The 16887-nt window shown below is 35.9% G+C and overlaps 1 protein-coding gene across 2 annotated transcripts in view; it reads left to right on the plus strand.

The window, feature by feature from the left end:
• Window positions 1-16887, plus strand: part of LOC134667913 (monocarboxylate transporter 10-like) — a 159680-nt gene that overhangs the window by 74687 nt on the left and 68106 nt on the right. Inside the window, exon 1 of one of the 2 annotated variants that reach the window (XM_063525329.1) lies at window positions 13748-14104. The exons of the other annotated variant lie outside the window; for it this stretch is intronic. The gene's annotated coding sequence lies outside the window, so the exon portion shown is untranslated. Of the gene's footprint in view, window positions 1-13747; window positions 14105-16887 lie in introns of those variants that run through there. 2 annotated transcript variants of the gene reach the window in all.

Genomic DNA, 16887 nt, shown 5'->3' on the forward strand with positions numbered 1-16887 from the left:
AAACGAGTATCACAAACATAATATAGACGGGGACAATTAATCTGGCTGTGAAACAGGCGCCATGCTTATTGATGACATGCAGAGACACACACGCAATGGGTTATTTCGTTTATGTGTTAGGTACTTAAATGTATACTCTACCGGTAAAATATAAGACTCAAGTTTTTGTAAAATCGTAGTATCATTTCAAAGTCACCTGAGTGTCATTGTGGTCTCGAGGAGCAGAGTATCCAAGATATTTTCCAAGCAAGAGTGCTCATCTACCTACTCGATATACTGGAGGAAGACCTGATAAAAGTGATAAAACTAAACGATGAAGCTCTCAAGTCTCAAGTGGATTATTAACTGAAGTTATATTTATGATTTCTCTGTACCTATCTATTACTTTTTCTGTACAATGCCATACATTTAAACTAAATAAGGTAAACCCAATCATGTTTAAAATTCGACACGTGTAAACGCTTTATTTCAGTTAGATTACATTGACGTTAATAGCCGCTCAATCTCAATACGTTTATAGCTTATCTGTGCCGCCGTGCTTGTAACAACCGCGTTTAAGATTCCATACACAACGCAGAAAATGGGATTGCAATGGAAAAGTGCAAACTAACACCCACATCTCACGACGACTGGGAACGTCTCGTAGGATTATACTTATGTATATCACAACACAAGTCTAAGGGGAATAGTACAAAGAATATGTGTTCCCCTTTAGGATGAAAGGTAATCTTCGAATATGTTGAATATATGTAGACAAACATTTGAATAGAATCAAAACAATGTTGTTCCCTACACTTACGCGCTTGGCACTGAAGGTGTCGATCTTGTGCTAAATATTGGATGCCCTATAGCGTCTGAGGCAAACTTAAACTTGCAATCGCACTGGAGTGTAGGTATTTGAAATCTAATAATCTCAAATTATTTTTAATACTTTTAATAATTGATTAAGACAATGTAAAAATATATTACTCCATCTTTATCATCATCCTCTTGTACAAACAGCCTTCTCCAATAAAATGTCATAATATGTGGCGTCCATGTCTAAAGGATCCTTATACTCAATATGCTTTAAACTGGGACGTCACATATGTTCATGTATTTTGTGAAAAATAAAAACACAAGTCCTATTTTGTGAAAAATAAAAACACGTCGGTCTTAACAAACTAAGTTACTAGACGTTACACTCCAGCACACGCCAGGCGCCTGCACACAATGGTTGCTCTCCGTTAATCTGCGCAATGGATCCAATTGTCCCGAGAGTATTAATCGCACTCTTCCTCACTCGCATTTTAAACCAACCTCATTAATAAAAGTCAGTTTAAGCAGACCCGCTTGCGTCCGTTAAGCCGGAATCAAATCGTTTATCTCGACAAACAGTGGCGACAAAAAATCGGAATTAATTGAGCTCCGCTGTCTGTATGTGACGTGCATTTCACAATAACAAAATATGTTTCCATTCCGTTTGAAAGCAATTATACTGTTTTCGTCGTTGCAGGTGGCATTTGAGTTATCTTTACCATACTACATTTGACATTATGCTTACAGAGTTGGCAGCCGCATCAATTTTCGATGTCACTTTTAAATTTTTAAATCACGCCCTAAGGGAAAGTATAATCACACAATTTTCTTACAAATATTTTTTTACCATTTTATAAGTTTATCTGTAAATTAAATGGCCAATTTTCTCCTGTTATCTTAAATTAGATACTGCTGTTGCTTTTTTTCCTTTTGGGGTACGGAACCCTAAAAATATTTATTCACATGATTACTTACGTAGGTATTCCAGTTTTGTATATATAGTAAAATAAATGATCTCCAACAAGCGATTACTTTTAATATCAGAGCTAGTTCAATATTACAAGCACTCAAAAAGCCTTCAAGCCACCATCATCCCAAATGACACAAACATTTGAAAGAGATTTGCGCGATTCGTGTCTCGTCACTTTAATAAAAATGCCATCTAGTTTTTCAACCTCTTCTGCTTCTATTACAATATTAGAAAAAATAACTTTATACACTATACAATAAGACTGTTTTTGCAATTGTATAAATCTATTAGATATGAGCTTAGAAGAGTAAGTGTACGAAAGTTCGGAGACGCGTGCCGAGAACCAAAACGAGTTTAAAATTCTGTGCGCACAACGCAAAACTATTATTATTATTGCACTCGATGTAATTTTACTCATCCTCCTAACTCCTAACATACAATTTCTTTTACGATATGGTTATAGGCATCGGATAGCTATTGAAATTCGCTGTCGAAGGAGATTTCAGAAATCGTAGCATTATTATTTTGCTGTTGTAAGCTGCTAAGTACGAGTGGCTGGTTTTGTTTTATGACTTTAGTTTTTATTCGTTGAAATTGAACATCATTAATCTTATATTGAACACGATTATAATGAACAAAGTTTTAACCTACAATCTAAGCTGATAATATAAGGCTAGGTATACCGATATTTAACTTAAACTTAGATGAATAACTGTCCTGGGTGTAAAAGTTACAGTATAACTCTATTGTCACTGAACTTTCTTCAACTGAACGATGTTAGATTCGTTTACTTGGAATACTTTTACATTTTCTCACCATAGAATTGTCTTTAACCGGAAAACTGGACTTCGATTATTATTGACTGCTCAAGTTGAGCTGTAATTGGCGACGAGGGATCGCTTAAGAGACGCATTAAGGCTGAAATCATCACTGTCGCGCCATAACAGTTGCCTTTCACATTGCAATACGAGCGCGGGCCAGTCCAACGATAAGTAAATATGAAAACCAAATGAAAACTCATCTTTTTGTATGAAAACGTCTAGAAAATTTGTTATTTTTAGTTTGTATCACGATACGGCGCGATTCGGGAAATGAATTAGACATTCCTTAGATATGAAATAGTAACGATATGTGAAGTTCCATGGCAAAAGGTACCTTGTGGCCGCAATAATATTGAACCGGCGTTAATAATAGCGTAATCGCCAACCTCCATAGGGTACCTTTTGCCGTGAAACGTCACATATCATTACTATTTCATATCTAGTGAACGTCTAATTCATTTCCCGAATCGCGCCGATAATACCTTATGCGCAATGCATCAGCGATTCCAAGCGCATATTGAACCCATAGTGTAAGAAGAAGAGAGTTTAGAAAAGTGGATGGACCATAACTAGAAGCCATTCTGGCATTCTCATATAGGTCTCCTATAAGCATGATCCTTAATAAAAACTAACAGAGAGAAAATATTCTACAGATGCTTATACTGGTTCATTTGGGTAAGTGTTCGGTAAGTGATTGGCACAACAATCAAGATGCCTCAAATTACATCCACGCGCCTTATCGCGGCCTCTTGATTTTCACTTGACAACATAATTGCCTCTAGTAACCATCACAAACTCTTATCTCGACCACCTTTAGTTAAAAACAAGACTTTGTTCCATTTTAACAAAGTTGAATTTCGAGTAAAAGCAGAAGCGAGATACGAGCCTCCGAAATATAAGTTGTTGTGTTTACCGTGATATGGTGGAATCATGCTGATTCGAGTCGTAAATTTTGGCCAAATGAAAATTTATGGATGCTTCTTTTAATTTTGACCTGTAACAATTAAATGTCCATCCATCAATTTCATCATTCATGTTATTTCATACCTCTAATTGGACGTAGTTCTGCAAGCCGAAACCAACCCACATTGATTCTCCATTTAATTTTTCCTTAATTTTTAACACTAAGTTTTCATTTTCAATTTTATTATTGTGTGGTTGGTTCCTGTTTGCTAAATTACGTCCAATTATGAATGGACCTAATCTAAAAAGTTAAGTACCTAAATAGATTTAAATCTGCCTTTTAGCAAATGACACTATGTCAACTAGGTGAAGGTGCCTACTTTTTTATCCGGATAACAAATCTTTATTGTTTATCCATCCATATACATAGAAAAATATTATCATAGTTTCAACCAGCGGCTGTGTGATGGAAAAAGTTACAATCGTTCTTCTTTTCGACACCACCCGAAAGAATGAGACGGCCGCTTTATCCTTTTATTACCCGATAACCGCTTCCATCACATGCCCACAGTTATCCACACTTGTAAGTATATATCTCCCACAAAATTCTTCATACAGTATTCATTATGCAAATCTAACATCTTGTTTCTACAGGCCAGCGTCGTTTGTCAGGTCTAGGACATCACAGGTACTCGTAATTAAAACAGACATTCATACCTAGCCGGTTATTATCCAGTTTGTTGTAAGCTATTCTCGGTAACTCTTCAGCAGGTAATTTTATCTGCAACCATGAATTAAAAGAAGTAGTGAAAATACCTACCCCAATATCAAGGACACTATCTCAATCGGTTCAACGAAATCAAACGACGCCCATGTATCTTGCAATTAGACCCAGAGATTTACGGGTAGGTATATTTCACAGATATAGTATTATATGCTCTGAGGTATATTTAGAGTCCTCTCGGTCTCGGACCCTAAAACGGCGATTTACACACGATTTTCAAAAATGTAGTAAGTGGACAACAAACAAATAAAACCAATTTTTACTTGTTTAGATATCCTGATATTCATACGTGGGGTCTCTGACTCGGGTTCTTAAGTACCTAAACTAACGGCTACATCTTTGATACCTGAGGGCCTTACCGCAAACTACTTGCGACATGTTGCCTCCCTGTCACACTTACGTACGGATATACATGCGACAGAGAGAATAGGCCCTCTAAAATCCATTTCAGATTACTGTCACAACCAGGTCAACGAGGGAATTCGCAGCCCGAACAACCCAGACAAACGTCACGGCTCGAAGTTTTCCGAGTAATTCACCCACCTTACACCCTTCGAGCCCAGTAGATGTTATTAAAACAATACGTATTGTGAAACTGGTAAAATTGCTATCTAATTTTAAAATGGTAATTTAATCTGACTTGTAACCTACTTCTTTCTTATGCTTATGGAAAATTATCAAAAAGTTAATACCTCCGATCTGTAACCCAGCGCCTATTGTTATTGTTTGGTTACTCATGATACGGAGTACTAAGCGAAGGTTTTTTCAATCAGTCAGTAACCAGCTACATTAACATACCAGTTACATTACATTATTTTCTGAGAATCCATTTCTAGCTTTTTGTACCCAATCAATAATTTTATTTTTTCAGGTAAGCATCAAATATGTACAAGATTTACAAGAAGTTTAAGGTGAGGTTTAACTTGGCGATTAGTGACTAGTAAAAATGACGAGTATAAACAACTAAAACAAAATACTTTTTTTTTTATTAACAGACTTGTTTTCACATCAATTAGGTATTTACACATGTATAGATGTGTTAAAAAGACAGTCGATACTTACGTGTTACACCTTTTCTCACATTATTTCTTCTTGAAGCTGCAAATAAATTCTGGAAAAGACAACATAGGATTTTTTAGTTCTGTAACCAGAATGACGAAAACGCAATCATTACAGTTTGGTCATGTCTGTCCATCCGTCCAAGACACAAACGTCTTTTACTTAGAAATTATATGATCTGTTTTCATAAATTTTTGAATGAAGATGTGAACTTAAATAACTACAGAGCTAGCGTACTGAAACAATATAGTTTACTGTGCTTTGGGAGCAATAACTCGCTTACAAATAGTCGACCGCGACAGTTTTGTAGATTAACTTTTTATTCGCATACCTTCCGGTGCTGAGTTCGGTTGCGAAATGTTATTCTGTATTTTACTGCGTAATTAAATTAGGTCCTTGATTCCTTTTTCCCATGTTTGTAATAAAAATACGTTCATTGCTACTTCTCGCCATTTTTGTCAAAGTAAGGTGTCATTGCATGGAACTTGCTAACTGTGTAAACAAACTTCCATATTGAAATTGTCTATGAATGATGAATTTACTAGTGACTTTTGTTTACATAGTTAGCAAGTTCCATAGACACTTTAGGTAGGTACGGTATTAAATTAATATATGCGGACGGGAAAAGACCCGACGGGCTCACCTTGGTTCCCTGGCGAAGGGGGCGTTGCCTTTTATGGGATGCGACATGTGTTAGTACATTAGCTGCGTCCCATCTAAGGCGGCAGGTTCGGCGGCAGAAATAGCGGCCAAAAGTAAGCGCGCCAAGTACTCCGAGTTGCAGGGGGCGTACGATTTTGTGCCGGTTGCTGTAGAAACGGCCGGACCCTGGTGCAGCGAGGCGGGCGAATTGTTCAGGGATCTGGGTCGGCGGCTGAGGGAGAGGGGTAACGACCCCCGTTCTGGGTCTTGGCTGGTCCAACAGATCTCCATCGCCATACAGCGCGGCAATGCTGCAAGTGTGATGGGGACTTTTGGACCGGGCATAACATAGAACGGGTTTTGGGTTAGGTAGTTTTAAGTAATATTAGTTTTAATTTTGTAGTATAAAATGTAAGGATTTTTGTTAGTTTGTCATTTTATGTGTAAATATTGTGTCTTCTTTTGTATGATGTACCTATTGTCCTTTTATTGAAATGCTAATGAATAAACAATACAATCCTTTTAATTAATATATACTTGTATCCAAAATAAGAAATAACACATATGTTTTTTTTTTTCAAACTGTTGTCATTGATTTTGTATTGGGGCCTAGCGTACAAAACAAAATGACAGGTGACATGACATGGCTTACATGGCTACATAGAAGATGTAAGTATAAGTGTAAATATAGACATGACGAGTCGAATAGGATCACTTATCAGATTGTTATTCAGTGACATATGCACGTCAGCAAAAGTAATTCTGTAACAATGTTGTCTTGGTTATTTCGTTTAATTTTAGATGTTTACAAAACAAGTGAAAATTGTCATCAACGGATGTCTAAATTAATTATTTACCTTTGAAATTGTAAGAGCGTCCGTCTGTCAGTGAGTCTATTTACGGAATGAATGACGTTTGGTGTTATCCGGTTACAATTAGAGGAGCCAATTAACAAATTAGACGATGAATAGGGAGTTTATAAATTGAGCAAGAAACGCGGCGCTAATTATGTATTCTATAAATACGTAAACATAAACGTAAATAAGTATGCTTTCCTATACTTATCTGACAGCCTGATACCGTCGTTGACGACATGTTTGTCATTTCTAAGTCCACGCATTATATTCATGCAAGGTGTCCAAAACTTTAAGCTTTTTTTTTTCAACTCAACGCTAATAAAGTTTGAAACTTCTGATTCTGATGATGCCAAGTAGGGTACGTTCCTTTTTAATATTTTAAGATCGGAACGTGAAAAGAGCATAATACATGAGGTGAATGCCTAAAATATAATATTTTTCTAAAGTCCTTTCAAGATGTTGGTAGTTGGTAGTAGAAGTGAATTTAAGTCTATTTTTATTTCAAAATCAGCCACTCGAAGACGTTAATAGTCTCCATCACTTTTACCTAAATTGCTTTCAGCCCTATAAAGATTTCCCAAAATAAATCTAGGTCTAAATGCTGATAAAGCTAATCTTGAGCATTAATCATAGATAAAATAATGTAATAATGGATATCAAGCCCAGACCACTTGAAGGCCTATGGTATAAATTATGGCCTGTCTCCTGATTTTCTCCTGACCAAGGTTTTCCTTGTGCAAATGTAAAACAACGTAAAATAAATATTATCAAGCGGGAAAAGAAACATTACTTTTTTGAAAATTAGAACTAATATTTTCTTTCTCTTCTTCCATAACCAGATTGAAATAATTTTAGATTTCTTCGAAGACGCCATAAAGTAATATTCAAAGATAGATTTCTTAAACTGACAGCGGTTTGAAAAAACATTATTCGTCAAAACATTTTTTAAAAACAAAAACAAAAAAATTGATATAAAAATAATAAGCAAAAAATAGTTGGGGAGTAAAGTTGTTAGAGCTTAGTTTTTAATTTAATTTAATATTTTTATGTTTAGTTTATTCAATTTTAGTAGACCGGCCAGCGAAGGAAGGAAGTTTTTTAGAAATCTATTTTCGCTCATGTCGTCGAAGGTCACAACAAACTTAATTTTTATGCCGTTTTTTGCGTTATGATACGGAAACGGAACACTTCGTGCGCGAGTCCGACTCGCACTTAGCCGGTTTTTTTTCTTTACTGCTTATCTTGCAGTTTCTATATCATTTAAGATGAGTTTAACAAATGGAATGTTTATTTCTTCTGAGCTTCAGGGAAATAATTTCTTTAAAGATACACCTACTTAATTATAAAAATGCTACTGGCTACTGATTAATGACAGCATCAATATTTTAATTTATCTTTAACGCGCGCTCGGCGTCGTATTTGTCATATGATTAGGGAGTCAAATTAAAATAAATGGAGAAATATAAATAAACTCATTAAACTTATATAAGTTACAATTATATACATTATATAATTGTAACTAGGTAAGTACCTAATAAAATAAACAAAAGAACATAGATTATATTGCGACATAAAGTAGTAGAAGTAGAATTTAATAAAATGTAACTAAAAATAACCGTCCAAATGTGACAGTTACTTACGTAGGAAGTGCCGGAAATGGCGCCTTCAATTGATTTCTATAATTTCTTGTCGGACTGTACCTTCTTACATTTTAAGACGAGATTTCTAAATTGTAGTTTTTAAAACTTTGAATGTGTAATACGTTGTAGTACATAATTATGCAACGTTCCTATGCATATTCCGGTGTCCACAAAAACGAAAATAAAATAAGTGCTTCTGAAATATAATTTACATGCTAATGAAGTACCTACCTACGGTTATATGTGTATGTAAGATATTTTTACATTCTAACCAAGTCCTTTTTCATAAGTTCATAACACTTAAAATTAGACTTCCAGTGACTTTCAGCAACTATTTTATTTTATTAAGGATATTTCACTATTATCCAAATCCTACGTTAACTATTGAAGGTCAAGGAACTTTTTATTTAAGGTGCAGTGAGTTCAGAAAACGGAGTTTTTTAAAAGCCGTAGCTCTTTTTTGGATCACAATACGGCTGCCATACATTCAATTAGCAAACTTGAGGGCTTTTTCTAGTGAGTGGAGTGATTAGAATCCTAAGTTTTTGACTTTTGCTCGATAGAAAACAATCACGAACATAGGTCTAAAACGGACTTTAAAGATTCATAACAATTTGTGCACAAAAGATAGAAATATGAAAACTGCTTCTATGTACGCGCAATTGTATGCTTGAACGACTACCAGGATTACTTTTTTTTTTAATTTCACATTCACTAAATAAGTTCGAAAATATGATATTAGCGGTTCCGTGCACGCAACTTCTTTGATCAGATGCCCGCTGGGCTTGGATCAAAGCACACGTATCGCGAATTTAATTAAAATGACAGTTGATTTTGGCATTTATTTCGACATTAAGTCATATACATATACGAAAAAGTATACCAGTAGACAAATAGTATTTAAAAAATCAGGGTAAATAATTATCATCACATGGAGCTCGAGTCTCATCTTAGATTTGATTTGTTGGGGCATAATGGTTGAAAAACGCAGTAAACTATCTTAAAACAATACGATTCCAATATCATTTAAGTAATTTGCTCCTTGAAACCCGGCTTAGAATGAAAAAAGTTTGAAGACTCATACTTATTGATTGGAATTAATTTTCATTATGCTGGTATTAATATTGCATACCTATTTGACGTACTTTTGTACGTCAACGTCAATGAACTGTGATGACAATGTTGTGATCTTGTATTTATGTTAGAGAACTTTTGATCTTCAAATATTACCTATTAATACGGAACATTATGTAAATATTTCGTGTACTACTTGAAAATCGTGCAGTGGTACACCTATTTTGTTGCTGTGAGGTCCGTCTAAGATAGATGTATAATGCGGTTACGTGCTGTTCTGCAAACCTTCATGAAATCAAGAATAAATAAACGGCTATGGTCTAGCCTCAGCGAGTTTTTGCGGCTTGTGAGGCCGAGATATACATTATACATACTGGCCTACGAGGCTTACAGCCCAAAACCACTGCGGTGCCTGGTTTGTGATTGCCTATGTATCGAGTGTTATACTAATTTACTATAAAATAAAACAAAGTTTTTCGTTCAATGATATTCTGTGCATATTTAATTTTATACCTCGTCGATGACAAACAAGCATACGGCCCGTCTGATGATAAGCAATCTTCGTAGCCTTTGGATGCCTGCAACTCCATGCGCGTTGCCGAGTCTAACACTCCGCACCCCTCGTTGATAACTGGCAACCATACTCACCGGCAGGAAGGACACTATGAGTAGGGTCTAGTGCTAGTGTTATTTGGCTGCAGATTTCTGTAAGGTTGAGCTCTGCTCTAGATCTGGAATGACATCCGCTGTGCTGTGCCCTACCACACAAAGCGAGATGTCATTCTCAGTTCCCATTCCCATACCTCTCTTTGGACGTAGTTCAAGGACCATATATCTTAAATATGCCGATACCGATATGTCCATATATCTTAAATATTAACTATAGAGATTCAGAGTCTGAACATATAACCGTAAGTTTACCAAAAAAATGCCGTAATAGCTGTAGGTACAGTCAGATGCAGAGAGAAAGAATCCGCCAAAATGAAATTTCCACCCTGCCAGGACTTTATTTATTGATAAAGATAACGATATATTTATTTGCAAAAAATATAGTGATGAACATAGGTGGACAGTAATTTTGGATGCGTAGGGTAGAGCGGGGAGAAACGTAACACTATGTACTTTGACCTTAGTTTCTGGTTAACCATTATTATTTTGATGAGTTTAATGTAGTCATACTCGTATATAACGTCAGTGCATGTTCTGTACATTAACGTCTTGACTAACATTATAATTGTGTATTTTGTTTTAAAAAAATCGTCTTTTGTTACTAATGACCCCGTTGGCGTGCAGAAAGTAACACGTTGTGGGTCAAAAGTAACAAGACACAGTGGGCTGTAATTTAATATAATATGACATATCAAATCAAAATAAAAACCGGTCAAGTGTGAGTCGAAATCGCGTCCCAAGGGTTCAGTACTGCACACATTTTTGAACGAGCGAGCAAAGCGAAGTTCTTAAGTACATTCAAGTATTTATTCAATTCGTCCACACACGGCTGGCTATCTTAGGATAGTTAGTTACCCATTTTTTTTTGTTCAAGTATTATGTTAAGCATAGTGCCTACATTTTTTTTCATTGTTAGGCGTATCTCTGTTAATTCAAGATAACAGGGCTATAACCGCGGCAATCGAAGTTCGCAAATTGCTGGCATTTCTCTCTGTCACTCTAATTACCTACGGTTTCATTGGTGTAAAAGAAAAATCCCCGCAATTTGCGAAATTCGATGGTCGCGATATACGGCAGTTCAGCCTTCTCACTTAGCTACTCGTACTTAAACCAATTATTTGTTCTGTTTGAGCACTAACCTCCTAAAGCTCATGCTTCGACCTTGCGTGGAGGTGCACCTCTCTCGGATGCTTCAGGCCTTCGGCCCAACGCAGAGCTTGGCCATCGACCTTCGCACTAGCTGTCCGCACCACGTTTCAGTTTCACGTAAACAATTGCGGCTGTGTCCCTAAAACAGCCCAACCGCGTTTTTTTTCTTAAGTCCGACTCACGCTGGACTCTAGATTTCTAATAGGTTTTCCTGTCATCTAGAGGTAGAAGGTTGTGTATTTTTTTTCAAAATTTTAGACCCAATTTTATCGGAGACAAGAGGGAGGGGGGGACGGTCATTTTTTGCCTATTTTCTTAAATAACTTTTAAACTGTTTCATATAAAATTATAAAAAAAATATATAGATCCTCAAAATAAGCCCTTTTATTATGTAACACGATATGGTTTGCAAAACTTGGTTTTCTAATTTACTCATATTCCCCTTAAAATAGCCGCCTATACTTAAAATTTATTTGTTTATATATTACATGTCCGTCTTTGGGTAGCAGACTTCCATATGTATACCAAATTTCAACTTAATTGGTCCAGTAGTTTTGGAGCAAATTGGCTGTGACAAACGGATAGACAGACGCACGAGTGATCCTATAAGGGTTCCGTTTTTTCTTTTTGAGTTACGGAACCCGACTCTCGAGCCGCGAACATTTAGAAACCAGAAATTTATTTGCTAAAAACATTGTCCTTACAGAGGTATACAAATGGAATACGCAGTGATAAAAAGTGAAATAAACTGTGTGAATCGTGTTAAATGTAATGTTTTGTCATAAAGGCTGCTTTTTCTACAATCAATTGTTTTATTTCCTAATTATACGTATTTTTATACATGAAAGAAAAAAAAATTGGTATTATGAGATTTGATCAAGTCCAGCATAATTCACATAAATATAATGAAATTCATTGGTATACAATCAAATAAGCCATTTTATGCTGAATGCAATGATACATAATTAATATCATTCATACATATTTTTAAAGAAATGGTCATATTTCTAACACACGCCAAATTCGCGATGACCACCCATGGAGGCCACGCCACTAGACGTATATTTTTCTAAATTGGCCGCGCCACTCAACCTCAAGCCACCGTTAAATCTGAGGCGCCGCCATTCAACGGCTTGTTATGACTGTCCGTCCCCGGCTCCCCGCCACCATAGAGACTGGGAGCCAGACAATGCCACTCTAGGGGATATGCAAATATTCAGAAAATGTATGAATTTTAATACAACATAAACATCAAATAACTAAAAGTCAAAAAACGTACTTTAGATTCGAAAAATCACGTTGCGTCCTCTCACACAACCTAATAAGCACGTGACGACCGTTTCGACTGAATGCGCTGACTGAGTGAAGGGGGCACCACTGTCTATCACTTAATAGCAGCGGAGTGGTATTTTGTCTATTAGATAAACCTACAGAGCAATAGTTACTTTCCACCCGCAGTTACTTTTGTTCCCGCTCTCCCCTACATTTCACTTGAAGAAGCATGCAATTTTTTCTTAGTAGCTAGGTAGTATAACTAAATATATACAAACTGAAGCTAAGCTAAGGTAAGTTATATAATAATAACATCATCGGAATACACATATGATTTTAATGAAATTGTCATTGAATTGATTTGTGCCTTATCGAAAGCCCTATTGATTAGAGTAGTACCTAAATAACGTTTTTCATTTGACGACTTCTGTATTTATTCGGTTTATATAGTTCGAGTATCTAATGAATTCGATTATTTAGTTAATTTACATTTAAGTACGTCACATGTGACATGAACAGACAAGGAGAGCAAGATAAAATATATTGTTTTGTCTTCCTTCTTTCAATGGAACTTTTTTAGAGTTTCTCTTCCTCAAAGGAGGCTAGTGGTTAAGACGAAACTCAAAATACTCTCATTTGCATCTTAAAAAAAACAGGATGGGTCACTGACCTGTCCCGGTAAAGTGAGGTAGTGTGCGTGACGCGTGCTTGTGTGTGAAATGGGGTAATTTGACAGAATCTGAAAATTTTCCCCGGGCATACCTCACCTTAAAAACAGTTCCAAAATATTATGCATGGCAACGCTCTATGAACTACAAAAAACAAGAAAGTATATCAGAACCAATATTACCAATAAGCTCTAATATTGGCAATACGTTGCCAAATCGCAACACCAACGTAACACGTATGTAAGTACGGCTATACAGTTGATTGTAGTAGTTACCTAGGCGTCAAGTGTTTCATATAAAGTTAATACATGATATCAAGTCGGATAATAGTCGGGTGTACTGTTATTACCGATGAGCGAACTATCACTGCACCAGTTTACTTATGATCTCTAATTACATTATAGTTACTGCAGATCGTGAAGTACGCTTATGTTGGTCGTTTGGCACTCAGGGATACGTGTCATTTCAAACGCTAAGCAAGTCCCATGCTCAAAAGAACTAGTTTAAATCCGCTCTTAGATTAGGCGCAGTTTTCAAGGGGTTAAAGGCTAGCTAAAGTGGTTCGCTTGCGCTCGCCGAGCGATTAGAACACAAGGTCTACACCGGTCGAATGTGGAGCACCGAGCAAGCCGCGCGGCGATGCCTCCAACAAAAAATCAGTGTAAGCTCCACACGAAGTCAAAACGGTCGCGCGCTCGCTTGCACCGCGCGGATTCGAACTTTCCGAACTAACTTCAAACTAATTGAAACCCCCAATTTTGAACCCAAGTGTTATTTTAACGTGAAAAGTGTTATTGTGTAAGTTCACATATGGCCATGGCCCGGTCGTGTCTCGTATAGAATCACGACCGAGCACGTGTTTGGAGACTTGCCGTTCACTTCACCTATTTTGTCGTATGCTGGTCTTACTATTAGTCACCGGCCCTAAGTAAGCCCTTGCGGCGTTTTTTGCCTCTTCATAGGTTGATCAGTCTGAGGACTCTTTAGGTACACTTAAAAAACACAACTTATACAGGGTGAAATTTTGGACAGTGCACAAAAATTTAAATGTGTCCTGATCCTGAACTTAAATAGAATTTTAAATTTTTTACAGGACATTGATAACGTAACGTATCGTAAAAACAATATTGAAATATACTTATATTAATATTTATGCAGTGCCATAAATGTCACCCCTTGTTAAGTTGTTCAAGGAGCTATTAATTAATGCGGCTTAAATTGAAAACTTAATATGCAGTAAAGCAGTATTTACTTACTTACCTTACTGGATTCATGCCCAATCTATTTATAAACGTTTATCGCATAAATATTTGTTAAATAAAACATACATTTTCAATTTTATAAAGTCAACAAGAAATGTAACTACCTAGCTATTAGGTACCGAAAAAAAAGTTATACATAAGCAGAACTCTACAAACCTTGAGAAGGATCTGATTTGATTTGGAGCTAATTTTCATAAATACCTATTGATATAAATTATTCCGAAGTATGTATACCGTACGTTCATTTCGACATAAACCTATTTTGTATATTTATATTAATTAAGTACTGAATCAAGTAATTCATAGAAGAGATAAACATAAAGGTTATTTGCTTTTTACAGTTAAATGCTTCATACAAACTAGTAAGTAATGTGCGAAAACAATAACGTATTGATGCTGCCATCCTCTGCATGGCCATATATGTCATGCGCCAATTTACCATACAGTTTACTACTAGACAGGACCACATATTTTTATTCTGCAACGTATAAAAATTTAAAAATATATATCATAAACTATGTACGCCCATTGAAGTAATTTTTAGACCCAGGAACAATCATAATCAGGAAACAATTTTTGGTCCGCGTCATGAATGTAATAGATAAATTAATATTATAATTAAAAAAACCAATGTTTAAAAAAAAAAACCAGCGCAATGAAATGGATAGATGAACCGATTTTGATAAATCAAGTGTGATCAGTGCTAGAAAACTTGCTTGCAAATAAAAAAAACGCATCCAAATCGGTTTACCTGTTTATGAGCTACGGTGTTTCAGACAGACACACAACATAGCGGTTAAACCCTCTTTTTGCGTCGGGAGTCGGGAGTAAAAAACTGTAATTTAATTAATCCTTTAAATTATAGCCCCAAAATCGGTTGCACCTTGTATTTCAAGTCAAATTCAGTTTGGGCAATGAGGCCTAAATAATAAGTCCGATTTATACGTGCCCCTTTATACCCATGTCGAGAAATTAACTCTTGGAAAGTTAACCGAGCGCGTACCAATCTTAATTGTAGGTAAAGGTCATTAGTATTTCTACAACTGAACCTTTCCAGTACAAATTAGCCGTTATTTTGTGTAGGCCAATGTTGAACTTTACTTATACATGTTCTTTTGAAATACAACTGGATGGGATAAAAAAACTTCACCAAATTAGTTCGCCCAACAAGCGCAAAATCTCTTCGAATAATTTCTAATAATGTAGCGTACAAATTGACTGTCGGCCAAAACAATACAAACTGACAAACATAAACCTAACCTAATATCAACTTCATAAATGAGGTTTTTAGAATTCCGTACCCAAAGGGACTCTATTACTAAGACTCCTCTGTCCGTCTGTATGTTCGTCTGTCTGTCTGTCAACAGGCTGTATCTCATACTCATGAACCATGATAGCTATAATTGAAATTTTCACAGATGATAAATATTTTTGTTGCCGCTATAACAACAAATACTCAAAACAGAATAAAATAAATATTTAGATAGATAGATAGAATACTCTTTATTGGCACACCTCATTAAAAAGATACAAAAGAAAAGTGCAATTGATTAAATGTAGAGGCAGACAACAGGCGGTCTTATCGCTAAAGAGCGATCTCTTCCAGACAACCTTTGGGTAGCGGAAACAGAGAAGATATTTAAGCGGTTTTTTGCCGTTTTTTGCGTAATGCTACGGAACCCTTCGTGCGTGAGTCCGACTTGCACTTGGCCAGTTTTTAAAAGTTACTACTAAGGAATGCAAATCGGTTATTTTTTGTATGGAAATAACCGCGATTTCGGTTAAAAACCGATTATTTCCATACAAATAATAACCGATTTGCATTCCCTAGTAACTACAGCCTTGGTTTTTTTAATTAATTTTATTTTTTTTATTTTTATTTTATTCAAACAAAATTTTATACAGTCTGACAGTATAAACCAAATCACTGTAACAATTTAGAGTTTACTTATACGCTACGGTACACAACACTTTACAAACAGTTTTATAAAATACCACTACCATCCATCGCCTCGCAGTACCTCAGGCAGATACTACATACACTTGCCCATCGACTTGCGAACAAATCACATTCAGGAGCCCATGACAGAAGCGCGTTTAGAAATTTTAGAGCGCGAATGAGAGGAGATTTTAGGTGTGCTGCATTAATATAAAAGAATACTTATCGTCCTCATTGCTCATTTTAAGTAACATATACAAATCACAAAATGCGTACATATAAATCATTTGTATATTGGCTCGTTTACCGTCGCAAGTCGTATACCACTACCAATTAAGGAACTAATAATTTTCGACGATACATGTAATCTTTAAAGTAGG

The sequence above is a fragment of the Cydia fagiglandana genome, chromosome 10, assembly GCF_963556715.1.
Source record: "Cydia fagiglandana chromosome 10, ilCydFagi1.1, whole genome shotgun sequence".
Classification (NCBI taxonomy): Eukaryota; Metazoa; Arthropoda; class Insecta; order Lepidoptera; family Tortricidae; genus Cydia; species Cydia fagiglandana.